We start from the raw sequence: 11,854 nt of genomic DNA, 5'->3' as shown, positions 1-11,854 counted from the left end.
CCTCACACAATTGGGCAGGTCTCTTGGGGCAGCTGGTTAATAACAACAGCTGCTAAGTATGGACATCCACCAGATGCCAGGGATGAACTCCTGTCATTTACCCCAAACAGTGACCTACTGTGCTAGACACGTTTTTCTTGTTCTGGTAAAATACACATAACGTGGCGTTTATCATTTTTTTAAAAGATTTATTTATTTAATTGAGAGAGAAAGCGTGAGCAGAGGGAGGAGCAGAGAGAGAGGAAAAAAGAGAGAGAAGCAGACTCCCTGCTGAGTGCAGAGCCCACTGAGGGGCTCGATCCCACGACCCAGAGATCATGACCTGAGCTGAAATCAAGAGTCGGACACTCAACCGACTGAGCCACCCAGGCGCCCCAACATTTACCATTTTAAAGTAAAATGGTTCTTTAACGTTTAAAGAACAGTTCAGTGGCATTAAGCACATTCACTGTGTTGTGCAACCATCACCCCTGTCTAGTTCCAGAATGTTGTCATCAACCCAAATGGAAACCCCGTTTCTACTACTACTCCTCCATTTCTTCCACCCCCAGCCCCTGGCAACCACTAATCTACTTTCTGTCTCTGTGGATTTACTATTCTGGATATCTCATTCTGGACCCACACAGTATATGGTCTTTTGTTTTCAGGGTTCATCGACGTTGTGGCATGTGGCAGTGCTCCATTTCTGTGTATGACTGAATAATACTCCACCGAACGATGTACGGCAATGTGTCCATCCATTCATCCGCTGACGGACATCTGGCTTGTTTCCACTTTGGGGCCACTGTAAGTAGTGCTGCTATGAACATTCATATACAAGTTTTTGTTTGAACTGCTGCTTTCAATTTTTGGATATCTACCTAGGAGTGGAACTGCTGGGTCCTATGGTGACTCATGTTTAACTTCTTGAGGAACCGCCTGACCATTTCCCAACATGGTCAATTTTTACATTCCCACCAGCAGGGTATGAGGTTCCAATTTCTCACATCCTTGCCAACACTTCCTATTTAACATTTTGTTATTACAGCCATCCCAGGGAGCGTGAGGTGGTATCTCAGGGGGGTTTTGATCGGCATTTCCCTAATGACTGATGATGATGAGCATCTTTTTATGTGCTTGTTGGCCGTCTGTATGTCTTCCTTGCAGAAAGGTCCATTCAAGTCCTTTGCCCATTTTTGAATCGGTTGTTTGTCTTTTGGTTGTTGAGTTGTAAGAATTCTTTATATGTTCTGGATTCTAGATTCTTTTCTGATATATGATCTGCAAATGTTTTCTCCCACTCTGTGGATTGTCTTCTCACTCTCTTGATGATGTTCTTTGATGTACAAATGAGCTTTTGATTTTGATGAATTCCAATTTATCTGCTTTGGTGTCATATTTAAGAAGCCACTGCCAAATCCTAAGTCATGAAGATTTACCTCTGTGTTTCCTTCTAAGAGGTTTATAGTTTTAGGTCTTATATTTAGGTCTTTGATCCATTATGAGTTAATATTTGTGTACAGTGTGAAGTAAGGGCCCAAATTCATTCTTTTACATGTGGATGTTGTGGTAGGCACTTTAATTGTTCAGTTCACAAATGAGAACAAAGAGACTGAGAGGGAGTAAATGACTTGTTCAATGTCACACAACCACTGGGAATTCACTACAAGTCCCCAGCCGGTCCCCTTTCCATCACACCCAAATGTCCTCCGTGATATCCCTATACTATTTTGTGAGCAGGAAGTGTGGAAAGCACAGACCTAAGAAATAAGGTACACACATTCTAGTCTGGCTCCAGGCAAGTTCATCCCCATCTCTAGGTCTCAGTTTCCTCCTCTGTACAATGGGTGGCCGATCTCTAAGGGCCTTTCCTGCTCAGACTGCTGGCACCCAAAGAGCTTCATGCTCCATTGCCCTCATTTCCCTTCTCAAAGATGCTTTTCTGGAAGGAGCTCCATCCTGGGCCACAGCCAGCCCCTGGAAAACATTCCGGGCATCCCCTGCAAGACACCTGTGGCCCCAAGCAGCTCCGTAGGAGAACCATGGGACTATGAAAAATGCAAGGGGAGCTAACGTGAGAAAGGCCTTGCCAGCATGCTGACGGTTTTCTTCACAAGTGTCACAATGAAGCTACTTGAGAATCAGCTTGCAAAGCACCAGGCTGTTAATATCCCTCTCACACCCCTCCTTAACCAGGAACAACGCAGCTCCTCCCGAATGCCCAGTACCAGGGCCTAACCCCCAGTGGGTGCTGTGAATGTTTGTTTCCCCTGATCGTCTTGGACCAGGGCTTGGCAAACTTTTTCTGAAAAGGGCCCGATGGTGAATATTTTTGGCTTTGCAAGCTGTACGGTCTCTGCTACAACTACTCAGCTCGGCCATTGTAGCATAAGGACAGCCATAAACGAAGCATAGCTGAGGGGGTATCGCTGTGTGCCAATAAAACTTTATTTATGCACAGTGAAATTTGAATTTCGTTGTCATTTTCATGTGAAAGAAAATATTTTTTTTCTACCATTTAAAAGCTAAAACCCGGGGTGCCTGGATGGCTCAGTGGTTAAGCGTCTGCCTTCGGCTCAGGTCACGATCCCAGGGTCCTGGGATCGAGCCCCGCATCAGGCTCCCTGCTCAGCGGGAGGCCTGCTTCTCCCTCTCCACTCCCCCTGCTTGCGTTCCCTCTCTCGCTGTTTCTCTCTGTCAAATAAATAAATAAAATCTTAAAAAAAAATAAATAAATAAATACAAGCTAAAACCCACTTTATATAATAGCTTGCAGGTCATATAAAACGGTGGGCTGCATTTGGCTTAAACTTTTGCTTTTTTGTTTTTCATTTTAAATATTTTTTCTTGGTATAGGAGCAATATATATTTGTTATAGAATAATTAGAAGTTAGTGATGTGTAAATAAAGTAAAATTAGAATCATCTATAATTTTAACATATAGCTGTAACTATTTATACTAATGAGCATTTATTTTTTTTCTCTCTCTCTCTCTCAATCTATGTTGGTGCTGTCCAATGTGATAGCCACGAGCTACATATGATGATTTGACCTGAAACAAAAATTAGATGAAATTTAAATTTCAGTCTCTCAGTCGACTAGCACATGTGAAGTCTTCAATACCTGTGTATAGCCAGTGGCTACCATCTTGGACAACACAGGTACAGAACATTTCTGCCATCACAGAACAACATTCTGATCTATCCAGGTCTATTTATATAGACTTAACAAATACAGGACAATACCAAATAAATTTTTTTGGTGAATATCTTTGTTCACTTAATATTTTGAGATGACATTTTCATACCATTCAATATTCAATACTTATGTTTTATTGGCGGCATTCTGTTCATTCAATAGATGTCCCTTTAGAGTCTCTGTGGTTGTACTTTTGTTTCCAGTTTTTTTCTACAATAAACAAAATAACACTAAACCACTTTATCACTAAACCTTTGCACCATTCATTGCTCAGGAAAATGTTTTTAATAGGAATACCCAGTTTCTCTCCAGGAAGGCTCTGATCATTTATACTCCCATCAGTAATTCATGAAATTGTCCACTTCCTTGAAACCCCCACAAATAATAGTAGTTATAATAATAAAAATCAGGGGGCACCTGGGTGGCTCAGTCATTAAGCATCTGCCTTTGGCTCAGGTCATGATCCCAGGGTCCTGGGATCGAGCCCCACATTGGGCTCCCTGCGCAGCGGGAAGCCTGCTTCTCCCTCTCCTGCTCCCCCTACTTGTGTTCCGTCTCTCGCTGTGTCTCTCTCTGTTAAATAAATAAAATCTTTAAAAATAATAATAATAATAATAAAAATCAGGCCATTTTGGTTGATGAAATTTTTCCATCTCTTTAACCTGCCTTTCTTTGACAAACTTTATTTCCTCCTATGTTTATTGACCATTTTATTTCTTTGGGTGGGTTTTGGGCAGGAAAGAGGATTATCTACATGGCTTAGATTTTAAGGAAAAATTGCTGGATTTATAACCCAGGCCTCATAAAGTTCTGCAAGCAAGGTGGCAGGATTAACCTACCAAAAAAGATTGGCAAAGCTCTCTCAATTTCAGCAGAACCTTGAATCAATTATATTTTCTGTCTGTTCCTTTGAATGATTCTTATTTATTGTTTCTTATTGGTCCCTATTGTCATAGACCACACTAGAAGGCAGGTAGTTTTTTTGGCTGTTTTTTTATTTGCTTGTTCTTTATTTGTCTTAATTCCTTAATTACTAGGATGACAGTCCTTGCCTAACCAGAGATAGAGCAGCCTGGATTCCTGGAAAGCAGAAAGGAGGGATCTCAGGTTTCTGCAAGATACTAGCAAACTAAAGAAATAATGACTGATCAGGATGAATAGGGAAAACCAAGCTGTGTTCTTTTGTGGCCTTTGAGGGTCTGGAATTTCCATTCATTATGAGCTGTTGGTGATCACATGTTGTTCGGATGGGCAGTTTCTGTGTCTTTGACTCTACCACTGAATGAACGCATCCTCTTTCCAAATACCTTTGGAAAGCTGCTGGGCTATCAGTCATTGACCCTTTAATATTAATTAGCTTTCATATTGCATTTTAATTTTTATAAAATCACCTTCATCACATCTACAGTCTCATTTACACCCATGAAGGAGGTACTATCACTGTTGTCTTCATTTGCTGTTAAGGAAACTGAGGATCGGGTAGGTGGAGTGACCTACCCTAGATCATGCAGGCGGAACCATGGACTCTTAGTCCAGTGCTCTTTGCATTGCCTCCAGGGTGTACAAGCCATTTCTCTTGCGGAGCTGGTGGGGCAGGAGGTTTGTTAAGTGACTGGCAGCTGGGAGGGCTGAGCGAGAGGGCCCTGAACGCCTGCCCCGGGGCGGGGGGGGCGGGGGGGGTGGGGGGGGTGGAGAGGGGCAGGGCATCATACGGACTCTGACTCCGGATCTAGGGTTCCAGAGCCAGGGCGCGGGGTACAGGTGGGGCAGCTACGCTCACCCGCAGGCCCCAGGACCCAGGAAAGAGGACAGGAGGTAATTCAGGTCTAGGTGAAATCAACCTATAGAGCCGCCCCCTTTTAGAGACGCGCTCTCCACCCGGCCATCAGATAGGCTCCCCTCCGGCCTGAGGAGGGTCCTCAGCCTCCTCCTCCACAGCCCCAACCCTCGCCCCCGGCCCTCGCGGTCCCTCCTCCGGGCCCCCGGCTCCTCCGCCCCCGGAGGCCGGACTCTGCCCCCGCCCTGCCTTCCCCCTCCCCCCGGGGGCGGTGGCCCGTGGCGAGCGCGCTCATTGGCTGCGGCGCGAGCGAGGGCCGGGGCCGGCAGCGCTGATTGGCCGGCTCGGCTCGGCGGAGCTAGGAAACCCCGCGAGTCGCTGGGGGAAGTGGGGCAGAGACTGGACGCACCCGGAGCTCAGAGAGCAGGAACCTCAAGTCGGAGCCCGGCAGATCGGAGTCTGCAGACCGGAGCCTGGGCCTGGAGGTAAGGGCCCGGCGTCGGGTCGCGTGCGGGCGGGTCCTTCCACGCGAAATGGAGTCCTTTGGCCATGCACCCAGGGAGCAAAAACGGGGCGTCTTTCCCCAGAATCGGGGCCCTCATCCTCTCGAGACGCGGGTCCCCTCCCCCAAAAAGAGAGGGTCTCTCACCTCCCAGAGAGCAAAATAGCCTCCTTTTCCCGTCAGAAATGGGCTCTTCCTCCTAGCCCCAGGCTCTGGAGATAGGATTTCCCCTCCCTAATTTACCCATTGGGATGGAATGTACCCTCCCAAAGTGGGGTCGAACCTCCGCAGGTATCTAGGGCCCCCCTGATGTCTTCGGAGATGGATGCACCTTCCGCCTCCCTCAGAAACTAAGTTTGGATCTCCTCCCACCCTCGCTTCGGAATGATGAGGGTCTTCGTTATAGATAGGTCATTCTCCCTCCAGGGAAAATGAAGGCCCCCAGATGTCCTGGGTAATAAGCCCCTCCTTAAGGCAGGGAAATCTCGGGGCAGAGACTCACCATGTCACCCTCAAACCCAATAGGGACCTCACTGCGTACCCCAACTCAGCACCTGGACTCTGGGATTTGCCTTCAGATATGGATGATTCCCTCCCCCTCCCCCACCCCGCCTGAGACCCTCTTTCCACCCCTTACAGAGAAATGATTGCCTCACACACCACCACATTAAAGCATTTGGGGGAAGGTACCCTCTTCCTCCAACAGATGTGAGGCAAGGGCTTTCATACTCAGCAGTAGGACTGGGATCTGGCCACCCATCTGAACCAAGTCGCCCACCTCACTCCGCCTTTCTCTAACCCTTTCAAGCCAACAGCCTCTCACTAACACCCTACACCCCCTCTCCCAGCCTCTCCCAAATCCCATCCTTCCCCGACTATACTCCCACACCTCACTGCTCCACCTAATCCCATCACACCTTTCCTCTCCCACCCTGGCCAGAGATGAGACCAGATGAGGTTTAATAAGAATAAAGCCCTTAAAGCCAGGATCCTGAGCCTAGGGACGGACCCTTCTACTGCCCTCTGAACTCTGACAGCAGAGATGGCCTCTGAGGCAGCAGGACCACCAGGGACACCCCCCCCATCCCCCACACAAAGGGCTGGTGATCAGGATGTTCTCCCCTGAGGCAGCCCAACCTCTCCCCTGGAGAAGGGAGTGTCAGATGCAGAGAGGAGGGCCCCAGCTTGCTCCCTGGGGCTGTCCCCTTACCTCCAGCTCCAGTGGGCACTGCTCAGTGGAATTCCCTGGGCACTTGGCCAGAGAAGGTAGATGCTGCAGGAACCATCCACTGGGCTGGAGACAGTGTTGGCTTTGCTGGGCTAAGGGCCAGGATGTTGGTGACTTGAGGGGGCCTGGGAAGAGCTCTTCCCTGGCAGGCAAGGGTGAAGGACAGGAAAGAGAAAGGCAAGGAGCTTTGCCTTGCTCTTTAGAGCTGCACCCGGGGCATGGGGTATGGAGAAATGTGTGTCCTGGATGTCCAAAGAGGTCAGCCCCAGGGAGAGGTAAGTCTGGAGTTCTAGGCTTCTAGATTAAAGATCCTGCCCCTTCATTTGACAGTTGAGCAAACAGAGACACAAAGAGGGGAAGACATTTGCTCAAGGTCATCCAGCCAGTGGGTGGCAAACCTGGTCACAGTCTCTGCAGGGATTATGGAGTGCTTGCGTCTGGGACAGGAGCTCCAGTGCTCACATTTACGGCCGGGACTGACCTCTCCACTTGCCAGAGGAGGTGCAGAGGCCCTGAGAATGTAATGCAGCTAGGATGGGGCAGAGCTGAAACGCAGCACTGCCCCCCCGCAACAGGCCACCTTGTAAAATCCACTCCTGGGGGTCCGCACTTAACCGCTCACCCCATGGGAGCTTTTTGCTGTGCCCACCACCACACTGACACTTGCCAAAAGCCAAATCAGTCAAGGATGGCGAACGAGATGGGTTGCAATGTGCTGGTGCCCGAGACCGCCGCAGGAGCCTCAGTTGGCATAGCTGGGTTTGCTCCAGGAACTTTGGACAGGCCCCTTCCCTCCTGTCCCTCCAGCAATCTCCGTATCCCTGCTCAGAGCATGGCTTCTGTTCCTGAGGCACTGAATGCGGCCAGAGCTGAAACTAGTCGCAGGGCTCCAGAACCATCCAGCCAGGCAACAGGGACCAGGTCCCTGCAGATGGGAGGGTCTTGAGGCGGGGGCTCCCCCCTGCCTCCAGCTAAAGGGTTGGCTCTCATGCTCCGATTTAGAGCAGGGAGCCAAGTCCAAGCTGCCAAGGTGAAAGTTCCAGAGCATGGGGCTGAACTGGAGTGCATAGAGGTCAAGAGATCAGTCCCTGGACCCCTCTTATCTGGGTCTAGAGCCCAGATCTGCTACTACTTGCTATGTGATCTTGAGGAGATTATTAACCTTATCCACATAAAATAAGTTAATCCTCGTAAAGTGCTTAGCTACTACAACAAATGGGTGGAAGCAATGATTGTGATTTCAAGTGCAAAGTCATAAAACCTTTGTGCTTTTAGGACCGCAGACTGTAAAGTCAGATGGAGCCAAGAGTGAATGGCTGGGGAGGTTTGGGCAGGTCATTCCCTCTCTGAGGCTCACTTACCTCATCTTTGAACGAGGTTCGTTGGGGGGTAGGCATCAGATAAGAGACAGCCGCAGAGCAGGCCTTCTGTCCTCGGCAGTGTTGACATTGGGGGCGGAATAATTTTCTGTCTCAGGGGCCGTCCTGTGCACTGAGGGTGTTTAGCTCTGTTCTGGCCCTTCTCCCTACTAGATGCCAGTACAGGCCTCTCTAGTTATGCCAACTAAACTGTCTCCAAGCATTGGCAGACGTCCCCTGGGGGGCGGAATGACACCCATCCCTCCCACTGAGAACTGCTGGCCTAACGCACATGTCTTGCACATCCTTGATCCTTCTTCTCCTTCCTCAGGCTCCTTGTTCTGCCTTCTGCATGATGGAGGGGTTGGTGTCCAGCCGCTGAGCCTCTCAGTGTTAACAACGATCTCAATCCTTCACGTAAAACAGGACTTTGCCACCTCCAGAGCACCTTTATGTGCATTAATCTGGGCCTCCTATTTTACAGATGAGCAAACTAAGGCTCACAGAGGTTAAATGGCTTGCCTAAGGGCATTACCCCCTTCCCTGCTAGAGGTCAAACAAATGTTCATGCCAGCAACAGTTTCAGAAATAACCTGGTTCTGGAGCCTTCTTCAGAAGGTCATCTGGCCGTCTCTTCCAGAACTCACACTGCCCTCCCACCTCTAGGACTCTCCTATAGCTGTGTTCACTCGTGCATGCAGCTTGGCGAACACAGGAATGTCTGCGGCAGGACTTTGCGGCACCAGCACGGGGAGGGGCTACATCACATGCGTTCACAGAGGGAAATGAGCAGTCTTTTTAGAAAAATGAGGGAGAGGTACATTCCTGACCTGGAGAGTTCCCCGAGACATTTAGTGAAAACAATAAAGTTGCAGAATTAATATATACAGTATATTAAAAAACAAAGTTATATGTGAACGCATATGGGAATGATTAGTCAGGCAAGCAAGGGGCGTGAAAGAGACCTATGTATATATAAGAATATATTCATGGGAGGGGTGCCTGGGTGGCTCAGTCGGTTAAGCGTCTGCCATCAGCTCTGGTCATGATCCTAGGGTCCTGGAATCAAGCCCCACACCAGGCTCCCTGCTCACGGGGAGCGTACTTCTCCCTCTCCCTGCTCATGCTTTCGCACGCGCGCGCTCTCTCTCTCTCTCAAATAAATAAAATCTTCAAAAAAAAAAAATAGAATATATTCATGGGGGAAGAAGAAGAGGAGGAGGAATCCTCTAGCCAGCTTCCTGTGCATTACAAATGAGCACACAGCACACACACGTTGACAGACTTGCTCTGGGTCACCCTGCCAAGAGGTACAGCCGTGGGACTCCAGCCCACGAGAGGAGGCCTGCCGCTGTCCCCAGTGTCAGCGTGCTGGTGCAGGCGAGGTCTGAGGACCGCACACTCCTGCCTGGACCCGTCCCTCTCTCTGGGGAAATACACATGCCAGCAATTCTGGTGGCTGAAACTTGGGCCTCTGCACTTTCTGAGAGTTTGGGAGCCATGAGAGAGGAATCTGAGGCTTCCCCACCCCAGACTGAACTTCTGCCCTGGCTTTGGGGAACTCCTTAAGCATTCCAATGGGCTCTGGGGTCAGAGTGCCTGCAGCTGAATTGGGCTCCTACCAGCGTGATGGCCTCATGCCGTGACCACTCTACCTCTCAGCATCTCATTTCCCTGTCTTTGGAAAGGGGTTAATAGTGGAAAGCAAAAAGAAGAGTAGTGGGAAGAGGGGCAGTAATAGGACCTGCTCATTACTGAGCAGGATTTCTGAGAAGATTAACCAAAAACTGTGTTCCAACACCTGGCCTTCTCTGCTTCTGTGAACACGTACGTACAAGTTTTGGTTTAAAGACAATTTTGGTTTCCGTTCTTTTGGCGATATGCCCAGGCATGAACCACTCAGGTCACATGATCAGTCACATGTTAATTCTTTGTTTAACCTTTTGAGGAACTGCCAAACGACACCATTTTACATTCCCACCAGCAAGGAACGTGTGAAGGTTCCAATTTTCCACATCCTTACCAATGCTTGTTATTTTCCAATTATTATTTTTACTATTACCACCATTCCAGCAGGTGTGAAGTGGTATCTCATTGGTTTTGATTTGCGGTTCCCTAGTGACTAGTGTTGTTGAGCATCTTCTCGTGTGCTTGTTGGCCATTTGTATATTTTCTTTGGAGAAACATCTATGTAAGTCCCTTGCTCATTTTTCACTTGGGTTGTCTTTTTGTGATTGAGGTTTTTGGGGTTTTTTTAAATTCTATTTATTTATTTATTTAGAGAGAGATAGTGCAAGTTGGGGCAGAGGGAGAAGGAGAGGATCCCAAGCAGGCTCCACCTTCAGTGCAGAGCCCTATCTGGGGCTCGATCCCACAACCCTGAGATCATGACCTGAGCTGAAATCAAGAGTCAGACGCTCAATTGACTGAGCCACCCAGGCTCCCCTTTTGGTTGAGTTTTAAGAGCTCTTTATATACATGAATGTATGTTTGTATTGCCATTTCCTCTTGCATATAAACATTTGCTCAGCTCCTGTAGTTCAGGCAGTCTTGTGACCTTAGGAGATCAAGGTGACTACAATTCAGTTACTTCCCACAAGGGGCTCCCAATCTAGAGCAAAGTTTCTCAACCTCAACACTATTAATTTTGGGGGGCTGTCCTGTGCATGTTTAGCATCATCCCTGGCCCCTACCCCACTAAAGGCCAGTAGCACGCTTTCCCCCATGCTGGGACAACCAAAAACGTCTCCAGACATCACCACATGTCCCATGGGGGCAAACTTGTCTCTGGTAGAGAATCACTGGTTTAGAGGCTAAGACAGATGTGTATATCTACAATTTTAGTCCTATCTCTTATGCCTAAAAGGGTTCATGGTAGACATTCAGGACATACTTGTTGGATGTTGGGTGGGTGAGTGGATGGGCAGATGGATAGATGGTTGGATGCATGGACACAACCACTTTGTTGGTTGGATAAATTGATGGATGAGTGTGTGAATGGATGGATGAATAGATGAATGCAATTTATTTTTTTTTAATGTTTTTTATTTATTTATTCATGAGAGTCAGAGAGAGAGAGGCAGAGGCAGAGGGAGAAGGAGGCTTCCCACCTAGCAGGGAACCCGATGTGGGACTCAATCCCAGGACCCTGGGATCATGACCCGAGCCGAAGGCAGATGCTTAACCATCTGAGCCACCCAGGCGCCCCTAGATGAATGCAATTTTTAAAGCCCAGACATGTGCCTGAAATTCTACTATGGGAAAACAAAACACTGTCAACCTAGAATATTCTACCCTTTCTCTCCCCCTAGCACAGTGGTTCTCACACTTGAGCATAAGAAGCCCTGGAGGGCTTGTTAACACACAGATTGGTGGGGCCCCACCACCAGACTTCAGTAGAGTCATTGGCCTGGCAGAATACTCCCAACCTGTTTTCCATCCATGTTCTTTGAGAACCCTGCACTGGAATCCTCCACCTTGCCAACCTGTCCTTTCTCAGAGGTCTATAGGCTTAACTACCAAGACCTCCCATTTAGGTAGTCACATTTATTGCCTTAGACTATTGGCAGCATGCTGGAGATCTGTCCCTTGGCCACACTGAGAATTTCTTCAAAGCTGGGACCCATTGTGTCCTAGCACCTTACTTCTGGAAATGTGGTACAATGCCCAGCCGCACTGTAGCATCTGGATACTCATTCGAAATGCAGACTATTGGGGACGCTTGGGTGGTTCAGTCGATTAGGCAACCGACTCTTGGTTTCAGCTCAGGTCCTGACCTCGGGGTCAGGGGATTAAGCCCTGAGTTGGGCTCT

The 11,854-nt window shown here is 48.5% G+C and overlaps 1 protein-coding gene across 1 annotated transcript in view; it reads left to right on the top strand.

Moving 5' to 3' along the window:
- Window positions 1-5,312: 5,312 nt before the first annotated feature.
- The window catches only part of ABAT (4-aminobutyrate aminotransferase), an 84,625-nt gene continuing 78,083 nt past the window's right edge, over window positions 5,313-11,854 (top strand). Inside the window, exon 1 of the mRNA XM_081820060.1 lies at window positions 5,313-5,439. The gene's annotated coding sequence lies outside the window, so the exon portion shown is untranslated. The remainder of the gene's footprint in view (window positions 5,440-11,854) is intronic.

The sequence above is a fragment of the Leptonychotes weddellii genome, chromosome 5, assembly GCF_054177405.1.
Source record: "Leptonychotes weddellii isolate Sample4059 chromosome 5, ASM5417740v2, whole genome shotgun sequence".
Taxonomy (NCBI): domain Eukaryota; kingdom Metazoa; phylum Chordata; class Mammalia; order Carnivora; family Phocidae; genus Leptonychotes; species Leptonychotes weddellii.
The sequence above is the reverse complement of the archived record's forward strand: the minus strand, read 5'-3'. Positions and strand labels throughout refer to the sequence as shown.